This window comes from Temnothorax longispinosus, chromosome 4 (assembly GCF_030848805.1).
Source record: "Temnothorax longispinosus isolate EJ_2023e chromosome 4, Tlon_JGU_v1, whole genome shotgun sequence".
Classification (NCBI taxonomy): Eukaryota; Metazoa; Arthropoda; class Insecta; order Hymenoptera; family Formicidae; genus Temnothorax; species Temnothorax longispinosus.
In genome coordinates this window covers 14,242,688-14,265,017 of record NC_092361.1, presented here as the reverse complement: position 1 = coordinate 14,265,017, position 22,330 = coordinate 14,242,688, and the positions used below count along the sequence as shown (strand labels likewise).

The following is a 22,330-nucleotide window of genomic DNA, read 5'->3' as shown; positions in this document are numbered from 1 at the left end:
ATTCGTCTTATTGTCTTGGGACAATGGCAGTTGCAACGTCCGTTCCGTGAGTCACATGTATCATGTGTATCTGCTGCATCTTACGCTTATATCGCTACAGTCAACATACAAGTCGATAAAATGAGAATAAAGATGCGTTGAAATATCAAAGAGTTATATAGTTATATAGTTATTTTTAGTCGCAAATACAGCTGAAAGGTACAGAGGAAAAACGATCAATGTCCATCCAAAGTAACTTTGAGAAAAATGCAATTTGAACCCTCCGTCTGTAGACGTTTTTTTTAAATCTGAAAAATTTCATAAAATGTCGGTCTACATTGTAGTTGACGATTTTATAGTCATTTTGATAAACATCGTTTATTTAATATTTTCTGGCAGGTTTGCAAGTTTTACAATTATACAAGCAGATATCATTCTGGCTCGGACGCCGTAGACTCACGTATACAGATGGAGGGTTAAGTTTCAAGACATCAGATATTTTAGGGAGCTTGAAAAATTAGTACAAAATTTAGTGAATATCGGAACGCAGCCTTAGTATTTTCAATTCTGATGGTTCTTCCCCACAAGCGCGTGGACTTTCATGATCGTCTTTCCTCAGCACGGTATCTTTCGGCTTTCCAATGAATTGTAGGTGTTCTTGATCGAAACAGATAATTGTGAAAGTTCTTTGAAAATGTCACAAGACAGCAATTGATCAGATCAATTTTGACAAAAGTGAACTTTTATCGTTTCTCCTCTGTACCCTTCAGTTATTTATACAAAGCTTTAAAACCTCTAAATTCTATAAACTAAACCCTTAAACTAAACCCTTATATTGTTTTCCCATTCACTGGAACTACTTTAAGGATTCCCCTTTTCTTTTTTTCTTTTTTTTTTTTGAACGGATTCTGCGAACATCTGTTTTTTAACCTGAGAGAACTTTTTTAACGTACAGAACGATATATTGGTCCTCGGTATTAAAAAAGATCAAAGAAAAAAAAAAGAAAGCAATGAAAAACTTCCCCAGCTTTCTCTTTTACCTCAGTCACCATAAAATTCACGAACGTGCTAATCGTTCGCTCGATTTGTCACCGCCAGCCGCGGCAAAGGTCATCCGCGCGGTGACCTCCTTCGTTCCCACGGACGTTCACCGATCAGCAGCTCGTACTTCTCCCGGCTGGTCATTAACGCGGTATGTTTCGAGCCGATCAAGCCAGCCATTTGCTCCCGACGTCGCTAGTTAAGTACACCACCGAGGCCTAAGATGCCGCGTTTAGAACGAGGGCCAGGACAATTCTCGTGGTCCCGATAAAAACGGGAACGGGGCTATTCGATGGCGGAACCTAATTAGCGGTTTGGGTAATGCATGAGCATGGTCCTAACCCGTTCTTAGTTTTTTTTAACTGGCTTTTAATCTCCGCTTTCAGTCGAATGTCTGATGAGCATCTGCCTGGGCATTCGTTTTTACGAATTAAATATCTTACTCTTGAAAATTATTCCAATGTAAGCGTTCCGAATGTAAAGATATTTGTTGTTGGAACTTCTGAATCATGCAGATCGGACAAAAATCTTTATGAAATAAAAATAGTGATACATTTTTCTCAAGTTCTCGTTCATGGTTCGCGGAAAGGAGAGACGATATGAAGAAATCGAATTGCTCTCGTTTGCCGCGCGGGATTCTCGATCGCCCCTCAGCTCGCCAAGTCCTTCCAACGTGAGAAACGAGCCTTTTCCCACTACTACGCCGAAGGAGAAGGCGGCAAAAGAGATCGCGCGGAATGCATGTGAAAAAGTGCGATCGTGGATTCTGCACCTTGCGTTTCGAGTTTCGAAACGGTGCGGCGTTCGATAGAAAAATCGGCGTCGTGTGCTATCGCCTTTCAGCCGTGAACGAGCTCGTTAGCTGCCACGAGCTTGATAAATGTAACGTGAAATGTAGAGCTCCGCATCTTGTATTTAAAATTCCTTGATGGCGATGGTGCATATTCACAGTTTAGAATTTACAACTGACTCGCATAGAACTTGTATAATCTAATTATTAGCGATTTCACTTTTTAAAGTTAGATCTGTCGCAGATTTATCAGAATTATCAGAATTTCGAATTCTTATACTCGCGCGGACCAACTCCTAATTTTACAAAAATTTATACGTATATAATATCGTTATTTTACTCTCGGATAGAGTAACAAGACGATCCGCTTTCAATTGCATGATCAAGAGCTACGTACGCAAATTGAATTTCTATGTAATGCGAAGGAAATGCATAATAGATCGATCTGCCCGTATCCGTCCCGTATTCGCTGCTCCACTTCGAGATACGCCTTGAATTTACGGAACGCCCGTATTATCCGCGGAAATTGGTTCTAGCGAACGCGAGGTCAGGAAAGACCGTGCCGACGCGAAGATCGCGTGCAGGACCGACTACTCATCCACACTCACGTATTAAACATAAGTGCCACTTACCTATGCCTGATCCTCACGAGCCGCGAGCGTCTCTTCTTCTTCCTCTTCTCCTTCTCTCTCTACTTTCAGAGACGCCCCGTGCTTTCTTTCCGTGCCGCTCTTCCTTCTCGCGTTGCGAGACCCCTGTTGTTGTTGCTGATTCCTTTACCTGCCCTTGTTGCTATGCCCGTTAACTTTCTCGTCGCTATTTTTTTCCCTTCTCAGATCTTTTTTCTTTGTTATTAACAAGTATTAGAAAGAGTGCTCGTAACAGTAGTATGCCTTAATGCGGAAGTGTATCCTTTGATGGTAAAGGATAGTTCTTCCGTGACGCAATGCTATATCAAGGGTGAAAGGAAAGAGTAATCGTAAATCAGAATGTTTCGTTTTTTTTCTCCTCCAAATGCTGCAGTGATTTTTAGGAAACAATATGTGTTCAAATGGAAGATTCAATAAATTGACGAAACTGACTTTCATAAATTACATAAGCAATATAAGTATTGTTTGTCGGTGCGTTATAGCAGCACATATTTTTGATGAAATTTGTCAAACAATTAGTAATTTCCCATGATACATACGGATGTTTACAACAAAAACTAACCAGGGTTAAAATAAGAAGTATTATTGTTACTAATTTTCTTATCATTCCACTATATTTATTACATTGAAAATCTCGCTGCGGAAAATTGCTCCTTTATTTAATATTTGTCGTCCATCCTAGCATACTCGGCATGAATTCGACAAATAACGTATGAGAACGCGCACGGCGAAAACTCCCAGGCTGCAGCGGTATGAGCTCTTTTAGTCGATTACGTTGCGTAAAAGAGCTCAGGGAGGAGAGCGGGCGAGGCTCAGGGATGTTTCATTTTCACCTGGAGTTACCTTTGGCACACAATCATCCACCATTAAGGCCGTCTGCAAAAATATCCGAAGCACCGGAATATCCCTTTACATGAGACGGCGAAGGCGATCTCGTGGTATATAACCCGTCCGCCCGGGCATATCACGAGCAGCGCCCTGGCATCTCGCGGCATGATCTTTCGAGATCGGGAGGGAAGAGGTCGGGGATCTTGTGGGCGGACGGTGGGGAGAAAGAGGGAGAGACAGGAGCGTGAAAATAAGACAGAATCGAGGGACCAAGAAGTATGAAAGAACGGAGAAGAGAGGAAGAGGAGCGGTATGTCGAGAGAGAAAGAGAGGACGAAGAAACCAGGAAGGAGAGGAGGAAAAAAGCGGGGCGAGAAAGGGAGAGCGACGAGTGCTAGATCTCGGGCAACGATCGGAGATCATCTTCCCTCTTCGGCCGAGCTCTTCGTCCTCGATCTTTCAGGCGGAGGGCGAAAAGAGAGTACGACAAGACGCTTCGCCGTTGCCGCTGCCGCCGCCGCCGCCGCCGCGCCGCTGCCATTATCAAATTATTCACTCACACCGAGCGCTATCTATCTTCGAAGCAGTGCGATCATAACGTGTTATTATTTGATCCTCACTTTGTTAGCGATCTGAGTTTAACAGCCAGTCGAGAGACGATATGTACCTGGCAGATCCTGCTCGCCCGATCTAGAGTACTTCTCACGATCTCGCGCGGCAGCCTCTTCTGATGTGGGCGAGCGAATCGCGCGCCGGATAATATTACGTGAACATATTGCGCGTCGTGTTCCCGCTCAGATCAGAATTCAAACATGCGCGCTGAAATCGAAAAACGTCACGAATAAATTCGTAGAGATCCCGGCTGTCGATCGCGTCGACGCGCACGGGGATGCTTGTGCCTACACCTGTGATATCTACCCACCGTGAAATCGATTCATCCCGTGAAAACCTCGCGGTGTAAGATGGCTAAAAAATAAGATTGCAGGAACTTATTCCTTTTCAAGACATTGCCAACGGTCTCCATCTCTCATTCCACAGATCGATCTCGAGATTGTGACAGTGAACTTTGTCTTCGTAACTTCTCGCATGACTAGTATAAATCTTTTTACGTCAGACGTGCACAATTACGCGTGCAGGAATTATCGATATCAACATCGTTTGAATAGATCCTAATTGTCTTGCATGCGTAATTTTTATAATCGTAAATATATAACACGTTGAAATCTCCATGTATCTTAAAGAGTTTGAAACGATAAATCACGATCAGCCAATGTAAGTTATACGTGATCCAATTATGTGTAGCTAGATAACGAACCGACTTCTAGCCGTGACGGAGTTGGAAGAAGACAGTCGTCGAGAGAATGTCTTGTGTGGATCAAGGTGATCCTTGCGTTTCACGACCGATTACGCAAAGCTGCTTCTAAAGCCTTGTAGAAAATAACTCCTCGGATGTTATATAAATCGTAACACCTATGATATTAGACGAATATTGTGAACGGCAAACAATATGGTGAAATGCATTTGAGTTGAGCGCACACCAAGAATCGCATTGGCATTACCTATGGAACGCGTTTGAACAACGCAACAATGCGGTTTCGGCATGACGACGGCTGATTCAAATCGATCGGCAAAATCGAAGTCATTGTTTGGCAAAAAGCGCGACTAATTCTAAACGTTTCTAACGATCTCTCTCCTTGATATTCGGCCGGCGTGCGCGAAATGGTGGCTTGGACTGGCGCAGTGTCCGGTCGCTTGTCGAATTCGATCACGTAGCGCTTTAACGCTTTACATTGAACGGCGCGCGTGCTTTGTGTAAGACGATTCCCGTAGGGGAGGCTTCGAATGTGAGCGCGCGAGCACTCGAGAGCGCAAGGAAGGTGCGTGTGCGCGCATAGATACGAGACGTGGGTGTTGAGTCGTAAAACAAAGTAGTTTCCAAGGGGAGAGAGAACGTTTCTAGCTCCTTGATGGAATTTATGGGGGACGCGCGATCGATGACGATCAGCCGTCGTCTAAATAATTTCGAATCGCAACGATTGGCCGATCGCGTTTACTCATTCACCACGATATCGTCTTTGAGCGTGATCAAGTTTCCTAAGATTGAGTGAGGGAAATTGAATTCTGTCCAAAAAAAGAGCGACAGTTTTAGTTTCTTTACATCCATATTAGAGTGATTTCGTTCTATTTGTATTAGATCTGTGCGTAAAAAAAAATTGCATAAAAGTTTACGATTGACATGGCAGTATATCAGAATAGAATTAGCTAGAAACTTCGTTATGTATAAAGTATTTCTCATTATCAGTGACATATAGTTTAAGAATGGACTAACAATAATTAAAAAATGAGTTGTAAACTTATTTAATATTTTTTAAATAGCTATTTTTGCTATTTTTGTAGCTCAACAATTATTGTAAGAAATTTGACGTTAAAATTCTTCTGAGAATTCCTATAATTCTCATGGAATACATATTTATATTATGATTTTAATTAAAGTTAAAACATATTTTCAAACTAGTATATAAGAGATCAATTAGACAGAAAAATGCCAATACAGTCCGGACTGGATCTTAGTAGCTTAATAATGATATTGTGTGAATTTTATATCTTTTTCTAACTCAATAAATTACGCGCCAATTTTTTGTCGGCCTTTAAAACACAGCTCTTTGTTGGAATAGTAAATCCACATACTTAAATCGATAATCGATTTGTTTGTGAGATAAGAATGTTCCCACACAGATTAAGTATTCTATTTAACGCTCGCTAGTTTGATTTCTAAATATCCTCATGTAAGAATTATCAGTCAGATAGCAATGTTTCCGTAATAGCGATAATCAAATCCGATATTATTCCCTCCGAATTTTTATTAGCGCGGCGATATAGGCCCCGAAATCTGAAAGCGCGTCACGACACGTGTAATATCGAGATTCGGAGAAGAATTATATGCGGTGTCGGTCAAGCGGGCCATTCTTTATCCGCGCCCACTACACGAGCTTTTTCGTCGCTCGAATGAGGAACGTGCGCGGCGATATATCGAACGTGGCTCGAACCGGGACTCGCGCCCGTGAAAATCAATTGATATGTGTCACGGCGCACCGAAAGCTTCCTTGAAAACGCACCGGATGCGCCGAGGGGGTTCTCGGGCGCGGCGACGGGCATTGTCTCCGGGACTCCTTCTTTTATCCGACCGACATGTCGAATGCTGGATGCATAACAATTTATTGTCCCATCTCAGAATTCACTGTCCGCATCCACGCGGACCCTCTTCCTCGCTTCCTTTCTCCTCTTTCTTCGTGCTCGCGGCGCCTGTTCGGCGCCCCATCGGCGAGAACATTTCCGACCGGGCCACAACCGGAGGAATCGCTTCTGAGCGAAAGCGAATTGGCGCCAGGGCAATCGCGCCGGGTAAACGCACTGTAAATAACATCTTCCTCAAATCGTTGAGATCTTGCAAATCTGGTCGACAGAACACGCTCTCAGTACAAAGTGAACGTAATGGTTCACTCCCGCGGAATGAAATGTTTCGCTACAACGTGACGGCCAATTAAATAAGGTGATTGATTAACGAATCACCCCGCAAATAATGATAGGGCACGCGTGTACGCGCGCCGCGGAACGCTGCATTTTCGAGGGAAAGGGAGAGACGATGACGCGGATGGGGGAGAAAAATGCGGGATGCTGGTGGCTCACGGCGCCGCGCCGCGCGGCGGATCCATCACGGCGCGCGGCGCCCGAGCGAGATGCGCCGGTACGCGCGTGGGAGTTTATGGCTTTCGATGACCAGGAAGTGGGTGTTCCCGCACCCCATAATTCAGCGCTCGCGCGCACGTGTGTTTGCGCTCGCTCGCTGGATCCGGGCCCGCGCTCGCGGACCGCGATCGGACCGGCCGTATTCGCGTCTCGAGTCAAGTCAGGTCGGATGAAGATGTCGGGGCTGACGCACCGAGAGCCTCAACGTGGAAAGATACAAATGCGTCCGTGCAAGCCCGCGGTTATAACAAATTGTCGGCGTGTATGTGCGCCGAGAAGCTGCGGGATGAGAGAAGGTGCGTGAGCGGCACGCGAGTGCGTGCGTGCGTGCGTGCGTGAGTCTGACGAGATCACGCGCACAATCTTCGGCGCCGTCCTTCCGCGCGATCACTCTCTCTCTCGCAGGTTGCCGATCGACTCGATTTAATCCGATGCTTTGGCAGAGATACTCGATCTCTTTAATCTTCCCGAGCGGACGTCCAGCGACGTGTTACGTATCGTTTATCAAAACGACTTTCAATCTGCTGGTGTTCAAAGGTTACTTCCCTATTATTAAAATAAGAACTAATAGCTTTGAAGATTAAAGATTCTTGTTACTCGTATCCATTTCTGACAGATGCCATGATTTGTTCAATGTTTTATTTTTCTTGTCTTTATTCTTACTTTCGTGAAACTAAAATTGTGAAATGATATTCTTCGTGTATAAACATTGTACACAGAGAAAAAAATAATGTTGTATCAACAGCATTAGTCTAATTAGAAATAATCTTGTTAATTCAATAACAGTATAAGTGAAATAATACTTATTTAATTAAAAAAATACTTATTTTATTAAAACAAACTAACAAGATTGTTCCCAATTAGACTTATGCCGTTGATACATTATTTTTTTCTCCGTGTGCAGTTATGTCAACAACGACATCATAAGAATAGGACACAAAATAGGAATAGAAAAGAAAGGAAATTAACATACATCTAACCTATTCCGCTATGTAGAATATGTTTCTAAAATTTTATATTGCATGATTGCATATAGCGTACAGCTGATTCGGAACATGCGAATGCTCCGTGAGTGAAATCACGACTAATTGCAAAAGTGCCTGATCTAGATGATGCACAGTAAAAGCGGCAGGTATCGTTGATTTCCAACAGCTACCCGGATCGTTTCTTGATTTATACCCTCGGTAACCGGTCGATATTCGTGATCTCAAACGGGAATTAAAAATGTTCCGGCAGATAACAGCGAGCAGGAGTGGCAGAAAAGGAAGCGCAAGGCCCAGGCACAAGGCTGCGATCCGGGGCAAGTGAGGAAGAGACGAAGCTATTCTACGATCGGCTCTTCGGGACGCTTTCGAGGCCCGATTCGAACCGGCGGCTATCTATGATCGTGCTGGCAACCAATTACGTTTCCTGAACCGGAAAACATCGGGTCGGTATGTATTCCACGGAGGTGCACCCAGAGCCTCAAATTATAAATCAGACGATAACCCCGTCGGTTTTCTTCCTCCGACTCCGTTCCTCGTTTCCCTCCCACCCTTCTCTCGCTTTCTCTAATCTATCTATCTACCCATCTGCCTCTCTCTCTCTCTCTCTCTCTCTCTCTCCCTTCCTCAGTTCCGTGGCGTAGGAGAGAGAGGTTTCTCGTGGCCGATCGCGAGGGCTTTTAAGCTCGTACATCACCGTGTGGGTTACGCCCCCCGTATTTGCTTAGTCGTGCAAACGGGGAGGCGCGGATAAGGGCCGAGATGAAACAATTAATAATCCCCACGAGGCCACGAAACACCATGGGCCAGATGTTTCAGCGTGACGTGCTCCTTCTTCCTCCTCCGCTATGCCGCTCCTCTTCTTCCTCTTCGTCGCGTCTCCGCCGTTCGCTGTACGCTACGACGTGAGCAAAACGTAAACGACGGAACGCCGTTTACGCGAAATTTAATACAATCGATGAAATATATTATGCCGCGCGATGAAACTTTCACAATCACGGTTTTCCGCACGTTAGTCGTGAATTTTGTGTGGGCGCCTCGTATAAAGCTGCTTGTTAATGGCAGAACTCACACCGATTTACAACACTATTTGTTTATGATATATTCGAGAGAGTCGGCGGTGCAACGTTGTAGACTGTAGAGGATGACGCAGTGCGATTTATCGTGCATAACCGGGCCCCATCAAAATGCCTCTTTTTCAGATCGAAAAGATGTAAATGTGTGGAATTAACATAGGCGCCAATTTATATCTTAACGTATCATCTACAGCTGCGCATTTAGAAATCGTAAAAACAAAAGGTGGTTCTGGCGCTTTGGGGCTAGCGCCTTTCCACCGTCGCGGCTTCGACATGGTCACCGGTGTTTTTAGGCCACGCGTAGCGAGAACACGCGATATACCGGCGTTTGAAAAATGACGCTACCGCGGGGTGTACCTCAGTGTCTGCTCTCGGGATATCTTAATTATCGAGCAAAAATTAATTACCGTAACGCCCACCGAGCTGTACGCCCTGATGAAGGCGGTGAGGACTCTCCCGTAGGCCATTCGTAGGAGTATAAGGTGACTCGCGCGATGCCACGAGGTGGTTTTCGGTCTCGTTTCGAAGCTATCCGTCTTTCCGTTCTCTTTTCCCCGACGTCCCCGACGAGGAATATCCAAATGCATCATGTGCGCATGTGTGCGAGTTTTTGTTTCGCGAGAATCGTGACGACTTATTCGTAAAGTATACATATCGCGTCAAAGTATCGCACGATAGGGGAGAGTGGGCACCCTTGAACCACGTTTTTTCAAATCACATTAAAAATGATTTTTAATAACTTTATTTTAATATAAATGAGACTATTCGATGTTTAATATAATAAACTTTGTTTGTAAATGATTTAAGAAGTCAATTTTCAGAAATATTTTGCAAAAATAATGATATTTCGAAATACTGCGTTTTTCACAGTGGACCAAAAGCGTGGGGTCGATTGAGCCATAGTGTAGGGTACACTGTGACATGTAATGTGAAAGGTAGGGTATTCTGTGACACGTAGAAGAGATCTAATTGAAAACTGAAAACAAAGCCTCACAGCGACTCGATTACATGTGATCTGTAACTAAAGGGTGAAAAAAAGAGAAAATAAGCGTAGTTCTGTAAGCGTGGAACAGAAGACCCCATCAACCTGTGCCACATTGGACCCCACTGAACATCGATATAACCTCACTTTAGTAGAAATCAACGAATATTGCCTCATAGCGACTCGATTACATGTGATCTGTAACTAAACAGTGAAAAAAAGAGAAAATAAAAGTGTGGAGATGATTATATCGATGGAAATTATTCCATTTTATAGGAAAAAGTGTAGTTCTGTAAGCGTGGCACAGAGGACCCCATCAACCTGCGTCACATTGGACCCCACTGAACATTGATATTATTTATCGTAAATATTTCAGATACAAAACAATTAAACGTTTTTGTGCGCACTTTGGTATTGAACCTAGATCCCGACAAACGTCTTATGAATTTTTTTTTAACTGTAGAATCCTTAGAAATCCATAAATATCAAAAAGTTATGACAAGTAAAAATTTACTTTGCAAGGCTCCAATTATATATCTGCCTTTAACTAAAGTATATATGCTTATTTCGGCATAATTTTTTGATGGAAGTTATATGTTTTGAAAACAAAAGTTTTCATACCCACCGTCACTATTTTGCAGAACGTTAATACAGAAAACTCGCACTGTCACATTGGACCCCGTGGCTCAAGGGAGTCCACTCTCCCCTACTTACGATAAGTCGCGATTAACTTTCATTGCACGGTCTCGTATATTCCCGCCTGCGTACGAGCCGGTTAACTAACCCGTGTGCAACGCGAGAGAATTTATCTCGGCAGGGTGGTAGGAGCGAGGCTAATCCCCGAATTATGCCGCGTTTGGAGCGTATCGGAGCGTACGGTGTTGTGGCGAAACCGGGGGAAACGCATGAGAATTATTATATGAGCCCGAGACGGCGCACGCTGCCGCATGTCGACCGGGACATGCTTTCGTGGAAGCGTATCAGCGATACCGGTGCGGCACGAAAGAGGAGAGTAACACGAGTAATTTCAGCGATGGAAACGGGGCCCGGCGCTCGCGCGATCCCCGGGTGGTGTGGGAGTCTCGGCTTTAGGTTCAAAGGTTCGCGATTATAACATTCCGGGCATGCCGTTTCGTGTGCATCAATTCGGTACGCCAGTTCCCTCTTTGCGGAGTTCCCTCTTCACAACGCCGGCCGCGTGCGCGAGCGCGAGTCGTCTTCTCTCCCTCTTGCTCTTCTTGCCTGCCCTCGCGCCGCGCGGTGCGGTCCGTTCCGGACGAACGCGGAGAGCCCCGTGGAAGCGCATCACGCTTGCAATCCTCCCCCCCCCCTCCGCGCTTATATTCGTGCTCGAGAGAACGAGCGTGCGGCCTGATCCTTTCCAGGAAGGACCCGCTATCCGGGAATCGGTAAACGCTCTCACTTACTTTTCCTCGCCCCCTTTTCCCTTCTTTCCATTGTCCGTGCATTCATCAATTGCAAAATCGTTTCTAAAATTGTATAAGCGTGGGGTCGGTCTTTATGTTCTGTTAATTGTTTGATACTTACACAACTTTAAGTTTGCATTTGCTGTATTTCAAATAAAACGCTGAAATGAATAATAATTGGAGAGGAATCTGTAATTCTTAATTATGAAGATAAGATATGCAATTTAGGGTATAGCGAATCAAGTGTGCTAAACTTTTTTACAAAATAAAAAGTAGTCGGGATCGTTTTCGAACCACGATTTTATCTCATAAGAATCCGTGCGAATTGACATAAATCGAAATTATAATTCCAAATTCCATAACGTCAATCGCATCTCGTGTTCTGCGATGGTGTACATATGCTATAAACTGGATCACTGCAGGATTTATAGCTGGTGTTGCGTTTTATCCGATGACTTTATCGCTCCATTGTCTCGCGGCGTTTTACCAGGTCGGTAATTTAAACGCTTGAGCAGGCGAGATCGCCAATAACCGCTGTTGTCGACAGCAGTTGAAATTCGCAAACGTAAATAAAGTTTATCGTATACAATTAATAATGAACGCGTTTATTAACAAACTGAATCTTAAGATAAACTCTTTTCCTCCATAAATTATCACTTTATTTTTAAAAAGAATTCTTTGAAGTAAAAGATAATTTTTGTCAGTTATCTGACAGTGAAAGACGTTCTTGACAATTGTGAATATTGCGATAAATATTAATTTAGAGAGAAGACTCTTCTATCAATAATCATAAAATACTTGGAAAAGCGTGGCATTGCCTAATGTAACGGCAGCGAGCTCTTCGCGAAGGTCATTTCGCGCTTCCGCAGGAGCGGTGCAAGCTCATCAAGGAAGAGCCCAGGTTTCCTCCCGGCCGCGCCGCGGTTCGAACTTGCGGCAGCGCGGCTCAGTGATGGGCGCATAAATAACGCGGAAAATGGACGACAGCGACAAAGCTGGCGCTGATTTCGCTAGTAAACCCAGCGGCGCGCGAGCCGCGGCGATCGGGCAAACGGCCTACCAAGATGGATTTATGCCAGCGTCATTAGGGATTAATTATACGCCTTGTCAGGCAGCTGATGCTTGCTCTAGCGACCAGAGATGGCCCCGCTAAGAGCTGCTCCTATCGTGACCGCGGATAGAGACGGCTAGAAAGAGGAGGAAGAAGATGCGCGCGGAGAGGAACAGAGAGGAGTATATGTCTACGCGATCTTCCTTCGTGATTTACACCTCGGCTAAATCGTACGCATTGAGAGGCGCTGCCGCGCGCGTACACGAATCTTGTACAAAGATGCGTCGTTATACTGCGCCCGTTTGGAGCTCGCACATTCGACGACAATTCCATAGAAACGCCATGACCCGACGCACAAACGATACGTTACGCAACGCGCGTGCAATTATATGGCCGAGGATGTTTATGCTCCTCAGCACCGTTAGAATATCCTCCTTAACCCTTACAGAAATTTAATACTGTAAGTGAGTATTTGGTTAGTGATTAATTACTTATTTTGAGTATTAAAAGCATTAAAAACAGTGCTTTTAATACTCAAAATAAGTAATTAATCACTAGCCAAATAATCACTTACGGTATTAAATGTCTGTAAGGGAAGGGCTAAGCAGGATGACTCCAAAATAGATAGCCAGTTCTCAGGAGCTCATTTCGTTCACTTTAATGAGTAAGACTACAAATGTGTTTTTACAAATATGAATTTAAAAACTTTCTTTTTGATTTATAAATTTTTGGCATCGTGTTACTTTCAGCCATCATAATGTGTACATTGAAATGTAAGATTAAGAAGCTACGAAGATTTGCGAAATTATTCTACGCATGAATAGAATTATTGGGTTATGTTGTGGATGTACGTTAGGCAATCCGTAAACGTGGGGAAAAAGGTAGGGACATCGCGGATAAGGACGTGAACCTGTAGGAGAAGCGCACCGCGAAAGAGAGAAAGATATGAAAACGCACCCATAAGTGCCGTGCGTTCTAGACTCACGTACTTCCTTAATGCCGAATGCGCCATCCGCTTCCTTGCCATATAAGTTTCTATCAAAAGCCCGGATCGTACGTAATCCAGAAATCTGCCGCGTGACCCCATGGGAATACGCGCTCGGTGAAACTCACGCACGTCCTCTCCCTCGCCTCCCTTTCTTCTCGACGTTCCTCGCGATGCCCGAGGGCCCTCAAACGGGCGAAACCGCGGTTGACTCATCGCTTCTCGGTTATATCGAGATTAGCTCTCTTTGAGAAATTGAGGTCGTTCCTTTGACACACGTTTAATGTGTCTAAGCCGCGCGTTGAAGTTTAACGATTCACGCACGTGACCTTTATATCTGAATTTATTATTAAGAAAACGCATGGCTCATAGAATATCTTGAAACATTTAACCTTCACTTTGAGAACAAATATTTTTATTAATGCAAAATTGATTACTTTATTGAAATGTTGAGAGATATCGATTAACGGAAAAAAAATGTTTTGCTCGTTGTCTTTAAGCGGAAGTCGTCAAGATACTCAATGGCAAAATTTATGAATTATTTTAAATATTTATCTTCCCGGACAGTCCATTTTCTAAGCTAGTGACTAGTACGCTCGACAACAAAACAACGTTGCGTTACTTTCCTTTAAAATCATTCGCGGTTTTGTTCGTCAAAAGTTGTCGCGCGCATTGGTCACCGCTGCGAGTGGTGTATCTATCCTCCTTTTAACTTACTGTTTATGCAGCATGATTGATGAAGTTGCATTAATATTTTTGTAGCAGGGACGGTATTCAGTGGCGATACGTAATGCATCCATTCGTTACGTCCGCGCAATAAAATATATCTCACTCGGCCAGATTTACGACGCCGCGGTCGGGCCCCCGGATATTTCTGCGGGCGTTACGTAGATACGTGATGCTCTGATATTTCGTATCGTGTTCGATAACGAATGATAACGTCGCTGCTTTTGAGCATCGCGCAAGGTAATCGCTTCAATGCCGCAACTCTCGGTGTTGATTATTACTATTGCAACGTTGATTGTAGATTATTTGTTTGCTTAAATATCCTAGTTATGTTCTTACTTGAGAAGTCTCTTTACGTTGCGTTTCTGGCATTTCCTTGCGGAAAACATTTAGCATTAACTTTCCAAATTCTCTCTCTCTCTCTCTCTCTCTCTCGTTTCAAGCGAAAGTATCAAAGTTACGATATGACAGTGAAATTGATGTAGACAAGATCTCATCTAGCGATTACCATCGCAGCTGTGAAGCTGTGATTCTCAAGATTCTTAAGAATTTCCTGTTAAGTCCCGCAACGAGGAAGGATTATCTACGGAGTATCTCCAAGTCTTGGGGGAGGGGGGGGCAACGTAAAACTTACGACCTTTATATATATATATATATATATATATATATATATATATATATAGACTCCCGAATTTTTTTTTCATACGGTGTGGTCGGGACGCGTCTAATAATTAAAACGCGATTAGCGACTACAGCCGGGACGTGTTTCAATAAATCAGTATACGGCGCCCTGCCCCTTTCTGGCCGTCGCGAGCAGGACGTTCTCCTTCGACCGGCACGAAGGGACTGCGCTCTCTGCGTGCACGCACGCGCAACCTGTAATTACGTGTATTGCGGATCTCTCCCTCCTGTCTGCTTCCCTTTACATCCGGTATCGCTTTTGCGGAAGGTATACGAGCATTGGTGAAACGTCCCATAGATTGTTGATTCGCGATTTCCTCGATCGATCCCACCGATGAATCCGTAATCGCGTAAAAATAATCGTTCTAATTAATTTTCTACTAAAATAAAGCGATAATTTTGTTATACATTTTTCACATAATAAAGTATAAATTTCAACGATGTTATTCACACATCTACATTTAGAAGCTAAAGGCGATAAATCTCTCGAAACATATCCTTTAAATTTTTCGATTTTTTTTTTTTGAGATCCTGGTACAATTTTCTTTGGCATCAGGTAGGAAGTAATCGTGAGATGCAAAGTACATAAAGGCTCGGGCGTCAACGGAACCTGGATTTTGGGATCACCCGGTACAGGTAGAAACACGGCAGGTGTAGCCTGCAGGCGATGAATCGCAAGCGAGCCCGAGCCTTGCGTGGGCGCGTTTCTCAGGGTGGCTGCGATGCGTCACACGCGAATCGCGCGAGGAAAGACTCGACAGAGAGACTCGCAATGAGACGAGGGACGAGACGAGGCGAGATGAGATGAGACGGGATAGAAGACGGGCCGAGAGAAAAATGAGGGACAAAGAAAGGGGGAGTGGGACACGCGTGAAGAAAGAGAAAGAGAGAAGGCGGCGTTTTATCTCGCTCCGAAAGGAAGAGAGGAGAGCGCGCACGCCGGTGCACAGAGGACCTGTAGGCGAACTATGCCGGGTATCCAGGCTGAAGGTTGGGCAGCGAACTAACCAGCTGAGTAAAGCAGCCCGGGGTATATCCTGAGAACAATCGGACCTACCGACCAACGTCGGCGTGGGCGAGCCACCGGCTCGAAATATGCATTCCTAGCGAGTATCTCGCGCTAAAAGATTGTTGCATTTACGTGCGCCACGCCGCGTCGAGCCAATAAATAACGGATGTTTAGCCGCCTCGCTCGCGGCGCGGATTGCGAATCCTGAGACTGAGAGCGCCTTCGTCAGCCTCCGAACCGGCCGCTGCGCCGTCACGTCGCTAACGAGATTCGGGCTTGCGGCAATCGTTTACCGCATCTCTCATGTCCTGCTCCTCAAACGACAGATCGTATGCCTTCTTTTTTTACGCGCACGTGCTGCAAACGATCTCGCTTTCGCCGCGCCGGTAACTAGAATTCGAGTGTTGCAGACGAGCAACAAGACGATGCATAATACGTCGCCTTCCGACAATCCGCGGATTCCATTACGCGCTGCGGAGTTTTACTCTTTACCGGTTCAAGCAGAAGAACGACGATGTCGTTAACGACGATGACGAGGATGTCGGTGGACATGCCTAGGATAGGAGAAGAAAGAGGACGAAAATGTTGCCGGGGAATAATAGGCCGGATTTGCGGTCACTAGAGTTGCCAGGTTTGCGGATGTGCCTGCCGTGTCGTGGGCATCATCGAGAGAAGCTCGAGCTTGTTGAATTGTCGTCATGAGAAACGCGGAGATTGCCGAAACCCGCAGTTTAAATTAGAAGCGTACAAACTGCAAATTGAAATTGTAAATTACCTCGCGGTATACTTACGTATCTCGAGATTGGGGGACGATCCCGGCTTAGTACAGATAAACTATTATTTAGAAGCGGCAACTTTTTTTTACCATTTAATTGTTTCGATCTCCGTAGCCGTAAAAATAGCTGGCTTATGCTCGATAAAATTGTAACGGTCATCGTTTATTTCGTAAAGAACGAGGAACATTCATCACGATAAAAGAGTGTTTTTATATGATGTCTCTTTCTCTCTCCTATCTTATCGAAAAATCTTTCGACTGAAATCCTTCGAACTGGATCATAATTTACCGCCCATCACTTGCCGTTTCCTTTCTGCGAATCATTCGCGCTCTCGTCCGCCGCGGGCTCGCTTGCCTCTAACTACGATGGTTCTTCAACTTTCTAAACGTGGGCCATCGCGCCGCGATTACCGAAACCAGTCATTTCGGCGTCGTGCTCCTGCGATATCGATGATACTCTTTTGCCACTTAATGAAACCTCACTAGCTTTTCTAATGATCACTGTCATGTGCAATTTCTCCGAGGAGTGTCGAGAGATCGGGTCGGCAGGTTGTGAGAAAAAAGGCGGGCACGGCGGACAAGTCGAGTAAGAAGTCGAAGAATCGAAATCGAGAAGACTCTCTTTAAAAAGTTCCTCTAGTGAGCGGACCTCGAAAATGGAAATATGTTAGTGGACGGTCGATTAAGTACGAAGACGCGCTTTACCTGTTATTTATCATTACAGCAGTTTCTAGCTGCCTTCTAAAAAAACTGTTCAATTTACAGCTCCGTGCGAATAAACGCGTCTCTCCGAATAATCAGCAGCTCTTCATCGCTGAAATAATTTTTTTGTCAAGATATAAATGCGGACAATAAGTGGTAATGCGCCTAAAGGACCGTCTCGTACAAATCGACTTTCTTTCGAATTATTGCTAGCGAAATCACGAAACTCGCGGGTCGAAAGTCCGCTCCTGCCGAGAAACTCGATAAAGCGTTACATATCCATCTTATCGGGCACGTAATTGTTCTCGTTCGCGTAGAATGGTCGTAACGGAAGCCTCCCGCAGATAATCGTTCTAACTGACGGCCGTTTTGTGCAAACGACACCTAACAGTGCGGCAAATAAATTGTAGGCAATTAATCTTGAAACAGCTGGTCGGATTATTAACAGGGTTTAAGCGAGACTTGTAGATTCGCTATCCTTTTCGCTCCCGCGCGCGCTTCCTCGCGTGTCCCCCTTCGTCACAATTCTCTCGTTCTCCCCGTCATTTATTCATCACGGAGCGGACTGCACGTGCGACAATTACAACGGCCTGCTAAAAGCGGTGGAAAGATTAACGCCACGCGAGACTGTGGTCATCGATTTCTGCGAAACAAGACGGAGTGTGGCAGCGACATGCGCCACATACGAAAACTTGACACTTTAAAAGCCTTGACATTAAGATGATGAAGAAACTTTCCATTCGATCTTCTGGGTTATTTATGACATTACGAAATTGAATCCAGCAACATTGAATAATCCATATCAGATTATTCTTCTCTGTTTGCTTTATAATCAAATCTGCGTTCCAGGAAAAAAATTGCTTTAGAGACTCGGTGATTAATTTTGTATCACGGGAAATATTATCGTGAAGAAAAGATATATCGACGTGTTTATTTAAAGTCAGATTCTCAAAGCGAACTTTAGCTGACACATTGCGAAATATCGAGGCACACGTGCGGATTCTAATTTCCTCGTGTAAATCGCCGATAATACGTGACGTCATCGGGTTCACAGTGCTGATTGGGTGCGAGAATTGGAGCCCGCCAATTACCAGGTGACCCGGGCACGATTTATGGGGTCGGCCGTAACTCATGCCAGTTCTCTCGCACTCCCCCTCACTGAGCCTCCTTATTCCATAACTCGGCACCCTGTAACCCTACGACGGCGCTATAGATAGACGGCCGATGCATAAGTATAACTGAAAGCCGGCGATCCGAGCCAGGATGTAGGATTTATTGCGTGAAGATCGTGCCACGTCTCGATGACAAGCTAACGTAAATTAATTATGCACAGATTTAATAAGACGCTCGGATAACCGCTTGATATCTAGTACTTGTAGTAATATTTTATTTCATTCAAAGAAGTAACAATAACGATTGTTTAAGATTGTAACAGCAGAAGGCTAATTATGGTTTCCCATATCACAGTTATCTCGGTTCCGCGATGGAATATTAGAAGACAATGAGATATGCATCTCTACCTGAGCTTTCACCTGTCACGAGGACGTGACTTTGTTGTGTCGCGGCGCGTCATTTGCACAAACCCGATGGCTCAATAAGATAACTCGTTGGATAATACAATTTCGCTGGGCCGCTTTCAGCGGGAAGCGCGGGCATAACAACGATAACCTCTCTCGCGACGCCGCCGCGCCGGCTGACTTCCGCGTCGATTCGTTACGTAAATCGTAGCAGCTATATAGCCCGGGTACGATCGATTGTTTGTGCCGCGGGACAAGTACCGAGAGGCCGTTTCCGGCTGGCGGTATCATCACCACCGGAGCACGCCGCCGCGCCGCGCCGCGGCGTATCATTCATCGTGGCACGAACCGTGGCGACTCGGCATATTTCGCGGGGCCTATAATATCAGTGTTGCCCGACGAGGAGGAATAACCCTCTGCAATTCGGTTTGGCTTCGTGGCCGATCTCGCGATGAACACGCCATCAACCTCGCGATCCCAAAGTAGGCTCTAATAAGCGCCGCGCGATATCTCGCTTCTGCTCCGCTTGCTCCGGGGAAAACGCGGCACGAGCGACAATCGACCACCGAATAGAAAGTGCGAGTCGTGGCCAGGCTGCTCTTGGTCGTGCGGGTCCAACAATAGGTTTCGTATCCCCGAAGACCAGGCGAGAAACCGACTCACGCCTACAGCGCTACAACTCGATAATACAAAACTTATTCTCGAGAGAATCATATTCTATCTAACGAAGCTTTCTTAGAATAGGTCTCTTCTAATTAAAAGAAACCATTAAAATGCTCTTTAAAATTAATATAATACATTTTCAAGTTATTTGTGAAGTAAAAACATTTCGCGTAACGCAACAAGAAATTTGCGATAATTCCTTCCAGCTTTCAATCCACTGTTATTATTAAAAATTTGAACGACAAATCTGTAATAAAATAAATTATGGCTAATGGTAAATGCTTAATGGTGCCGAGTTTACAACCTGTATTTCCAATTACATAGTCGCTTATAGTTGGCCATCTTTATAACAAAGTTGTCACGCTCGTTCCGTTGAGCGAGTTCAGTCGACCTACGACGGAACGGTTCAGCATTAAACTCCTTCGCGTTCCGCAAGAACGTGAGCAAAACTGGTTCCCGATAACGGACTATCGGTGAACCTATTTGCCTCTTAATCGAGCATCGATTACCTTATCGAGTTGATGGTTATCGTAAATTGCTGTTACGTTATACTGACGGTTTAAAATCACATTTTTTCGCATGATCACTATTTATCGCTACGTATTTATCTAAAGCGTATGTAAATATAACTTGGGATAAACCAGTGTGATAAACCTGAACGATCGCATGTGAAACACATTTATTTGGATTTGTTCTAGCTCAAACGTGAAATTTTTACGCAATAGATTTTCACACGTCACAACATCTTCACAAACGCACTTGCTTGTTACTTACACTTTGCACATTTTTAAATTGAAGTTTAACTTGAATGATTTCGAAAGTCTAATATATTCTGTAACAAAATTACCAGTAACATTGAATTACAATCATGTTAGGCACGCATGTAGTATTTTCAATGGAATTGCCTATCGATAAAATTCGAGGAACACATCTTAAACAAGTAATAACTGTACGCTTTAAACTTACATCCATGTTCAGATCACAGTTAAATTCTCTCATAGCGGATAGGCGTAGCGGATAAGGCGAGCTTTAGGGTAAAAGCCTGCCGGCTAAGATACGTACGCGGGAGTGTCTCGCGCGAGGGAGAACATTTTTGCCGTTGGTACGAGTTTGCAGGTTGCGCGAGGCGATGTGCGCGCGATCGGCTTGCCTGCTCGGGCTCGGTGACCGAGGGCACCCCCGGGTCCCCGCGGGCTCCGTTGCCGGGCCCTACGAGCATCAGCCGCCCTCCCACTAGCCCCTGGCCTGCGTTGCATCGCGTTGCATCGCGTTGCGGTGCATGGCGTCCTCGTGTGGGCGAAGGGTCACAGGTCGCAGACACACCAAGATGGTTCTCAACGTCGGGAGTCCTCGCTCGCGAATTAACGCCATTCTGAAAAATAAGTAAAACCCTTCGTCGAGAAAGGGGTCTGTTCGAATTTCGATCTATCGTAGATCTTGCACGTATCAACGAATTCGTGAAGGAGATCATTCGTCACGTTCTGAGAATCTCCTGTGATACATCGTCGATTTTGAGCACCGCGATCTTCCGCCCGCGCCGGTTCTCAGGATGGGTGGAGGACCTCGCCCGAAGGATACACGTGAAAAAAATGAAAGGGAGAAAAAGAGAAGGAGAACGCGAGTAAGCGAGGAAGAGAGAAACTCTTGAAGGGCGAGAGAGCGACGAAAATCGTAATCTTTCCGCATCGTGGTGTAAGATTCCGCGTCGTGAGGGGGACAAAATCGCGTCTCGCATCTACTGGTTCGGTGACAATTCGCGTGGATATTTTGTTCGCGGTCGGTGCGACACGACGCGACGCCGTCATATAAAATGGCATAACGGATAAGAGTATTTGTTACACACGCGGGGAAACCTCTTTCGGGCCCGTGGGGGTCACGAGAAAACCGATGTAGTTCAAGCACGGTTCGAGGCGATCATCCACGGTAGAGAACTTGTAACCTCTCTCGTGCTAAGAGTCGCGTGCGTTTGAACGGCCCTTATTAATGTCCGCCTTTTTTTGCTGCTTTATAGGCGCATTAATGATAATTATTATTAACGAATCGCGCGGTTTATACGGTTGTCATCCATTGGCTTTGCTTTATGGATATGGGGACACATCGATATTAGTTAACGTCGTCGATCATCCGAATAAGTCGGGACGACCGCGGCCGTGCGCCTCGGAACTCCACGGAAAGGATCATCGCCGAGGAATTTTAAGATTCCGTGGGCATCGGGGGGAGCCAATACAGGTCCGTGCACGGAAAGTTATGGCGCAAGCGGTTGCGAGGTGCCTCGCGCGAGGGGCTCCTGTCCTCTCGTGCGAAAGGTCACGTACGAAGGAACTGACCACCCTCCCCACACACCCATCCTTTTTCCTCGATCTTTTCTCCGCGCGTCCTTCTCTCTCCTCCGTATCGCGCTCCTACCGCGTCCCTTACCTCGCGGGCACCCGCCATCTCGAGGGAACAACCCCGGCGAGGACTTAGAGAGCAGATAGAAATCTCGGGGCGGGTCTAGCAAATTGAAAAATTATGCCGACGCGTATATGCGACGTGTTTTTGGCGAAGATGCAAGACAATGGGATCTCCAGATAAAAAGCTGAAGATCGTTCAAAAGGGTAACGCCATCACGGTAGGTATGGCGCTTATATATGTGCGCGGATACGCGTATATCTACGCCGATCTACGGAAAGGTGCACACGTACGAGCTTGATGATCAGCGTACTCATGCATAAATAC

The 22,330-nt window shown here is 45.2% G+C and overlaps 1 protein-coding gene and 1 long non-coding RNA gene across 6 annotated transcripts in view; one reads left to right on the top strand and one right to left on the bottom strand.

Moving 5' to 3' along the window:
• Window positions 1-22,330, bottom strand: part of LOC139811262 (uncharacterized) — a 128,991-nt gene that overhangs the window by 32,320 nt on the left and 74,341 nt on the right. The gene's annotated exons all lie outside the window — the stretch shown is intronic.
• The window catches only part of LOC139811261 (uncharacterized), an 85,983-nt gene that overhangs the window by 39,630 nt on the left and 24,023 nt on the right, over window positions 1-22,330 (top strand). For 2 of the 5 annotated variants that reach the window (XR_011731586.1, XR_011731584.1), the window contains exon 4: window positions 8,272-8,468. The exons of 2 other annotated variants lie outside the window; for them this stretch is intronic. The gene's annotated coding sequence lies outside the window, so the exon portion shown is untranslated. The remainder of the gene's footprint in view (window positions 1-8,271; window positions 8,469-22,330) is intronic. One more of the 5 variants, XR_011731585.1, reaches the window with a different exon arrangement.